Source organism: Arachis ipaensis, chromosome B02, assembly GCF_000816755.2.
Source record: "Arachis ipaensis cultivar K30076 chromosome B02, Araip1.1, whole genome shotgun sequence".
Classification (NCBI taxonomy): Eukaryota; Viridiplantae; Streptophyta; class Magnoliopsida; order Fabales; family Fabaceae; genus Arachis; species Arachis ipaensis.
In genome coordinates this window covers 79705594-79708602 of record NC_029786.2, presented here as the reverse complement: position 1 = coordinate 79708602, position 3009 = coordinate 79705594, and positions in this window count along the sequence as shown.

The window sequence follows — 3009 nt, the reverse complement described above, 5'->3', positions numbered from 1 at the left end:
TATGTATTATTATCCATATATTAAGTCAGAAATTTGATATCAAAATTTCGACAAAAACTTTGAGTGCTTTGTTTTGTTGAATGAAATCATAAAGATTACTTATTTATTAAAAATTCCAGGAAGCATGTGTGAAATTTAAGTGTAGCTTTTGGTTTTCAGTTTTATTGGTGAGTTTTTTTTTCTCTTCTTTTTGGATCATATTCAATCCTTTGACCAAAAATAGGTACATATGTTATTATGTTAGCAAATGTAATTATTTGACTCATTTGATTTAGTTTACCAAATATTCTGATATTTACTTTTGGCCAATAAAGAAGATGAATTTGGTAAGGGAATTAGAAAGAGACTTGAGGATTGCTAATGTCAGCAGGATCATAATATAAGCTAAATCATGTTTTAAATAAAGGTTGACAACATTAACTACTTAGTGGAGGAAGAAGATAATCTGTTAGTGATGGTAGCTTTTGTCGTCGCATAGGTCTGAGATTTTATTTAATTACTACAGTTTGTAAAATAAAAAATACTATTTAATTATGTATTTATTTATTTGCTTATGTCGTTATCTTTTTAAATTTTCTTTTCTTTCCAATCCTATATACTAAAATTGGAATGCATCTTATGGTGTTTGTTGTTAATTCACTTAGTTGAAAATGCTTTTCATTCATTCCTTGTAAAGAAGGATATTGCAGCTAGTTTGATGCTCAATTTATCCTTCTTTGATCTTGCTCATGATGCTCTCAACTCACTTGGCTTCCTCAAAGCAAATCTCTAGGTGGCTACCTTTTCTTTCTCTGCATTTAACTACTTAAGTGTTTCATATGATCTCTCATTTTAGTTCTGACTAAACTGTTTTTATCTTCTCATTCCTGTAGTTATTTGCCAACTGAATATTTTTTGGTGTTGTTGTCAATTTTATCCCTAAGCAAACACTTATTCTCACTTCCAGTGACAAGAGTAGAAAGGTTTATATCAAATAATTGTATTGTTCCCACTCTTTTAATTATGTTCACTTTAATTTTTTTTGCTCCTCATTTTTAATCAAATTGATTTCCAACATTGTTGTATTTGTGAATTTCTATTTAGTTCTAATATGTCTTTTTCATTTTTCACACTGTTGATGGTTTTGATTTTATGGCATTTTCTTTTGCTTACTCATAGTAAGTATAATGGTATTATAATTTATAAACCGCTACTTGAGAATGACAAACTCACAGTAAAATATTATGGATTCTCTAAAAAACTATGAAGTTTGAGTTTCTTAATCCAAATCAAACATAATTTATTCAAAGTATTATTATTTCTGAGTAAGCATTGCAGTATTTTAAAAATGTAACTCTAAAATTGGTTGTAGTAAGTTGAACAACATGAAAAGAAAAAACATAAAGAGGCATATCCACTTCTTGACAAAATTGTGTTTAATAAGGCCTGTAGAATGCATAAAGTTTAATTTTAGTTCCGTAACCTATCATAATGAATGTATATGAACTATAAATTATTATAATCAAGTGGTGTCTCTGGAATCAATTTTTCGAAGTTTCTTCCATTGGCAATTACTTTTGCCTTCCTCGTTTTTGCATTGCTATTAATGGATATGTGAGAAGAACATTGAAGGTTAAGTGAACTAAGTAATCATTATTTTGAAGGGATTATATGTTCTGATGAAAAGGCTTTTTTTATTTTTAAGTAAATGATTTTTGTTCCAAGTTTTTTTCCTTTATACAGAAAGCTCAATTCTTAAGTATTGGTTGGTGGTTCTCTCTGTATCTAACCATATAGACATTTTGGTAATATAGGTACAACTATGAATTATTATTATCATGATGGTATTTTTGTACCAACCATTTCTACATAGAACAGAGTAATAAATTGGACACTGAATAATTATATAAAATGTAACGTTTATTTTATAAATGTACTAGAAAATATAATAACCTGATTGGAGATTATGTTGGTGATTGTTTTGATATTTTGTAGTTTTTTATTTTTAATTAGGTTTATATGGAAGGTAGTCACAAAAGGGAATAATTAAATACTTGATTTGTATTATTTAAAATTTAAATTATGTTTGAAGGGTTCATATTTGAACATAAACAGTAGAATCAAAGCTTATGGCCAAAGATTTAGGAATTTGAATTATACTAAGCAATTGTCTATCAGTTCAACTAAGTGAAACTAATTTTTCTTGCAGATATAAAATCAGTATTATAAATGTTATATTTAGGGAGGTTTTCAAAAATGTTTTGAGGTGATTTTTTGTGATTTTGTTTCTTTCATGGTATCGATGCAGTATGTAATTATCATGGGATGTGGTGTAGATTATTTCGTTTAATGTTAGATAATTCATATTCGAATATGATTCGAGGTTATTATATGTGGTTCTTTGATTTATGTCCGTGCAACGCACGGGTCATTTCCTAGTTATAACAAAGAAAAGGTAAAGGGAGATTTAAACGGAAAAAGTTGTTGAATGTTTTTCCATTTTTTTTACCGTATTCCAATTCGCAACAGATCTTATTTCATTTAATAATTTGTCATTGGTTAATAAATTGTTATATATGCCAACGAGCTATAAAGTCTTCCCTTTTCACCTAGAGAGGTATCGAATTCAAGTTTTATTCCTAATTTTAGAAGAAAAAAATTGTTATATACACAAGACGAAATTTAAATTTCTGATATTTATTTAAACAACCTAGTAATTAACCACCATAAAATCTAAAATTGGTGTAATGTTCTTCAGTTTACTTGTTCAATACATTCTCCGGTCTAATTTGTGGTCGATTCCTTAGGTAACATTTAGTTTCAAAGACACAAACACAGAGACATAGATACATTAGTATATGTTCATTGTGTGTTTATTAAAACACAAATTTTTTATGGATATATTAGTACATAAATGTACACAGAATACATGTATTTAGTATTTTTTTTAAAATATTAAGATACAGAAACACAATTAATTGGACACAATTTTTTACATTTTTATCCTTTATTAATTTTTATACAATTAAT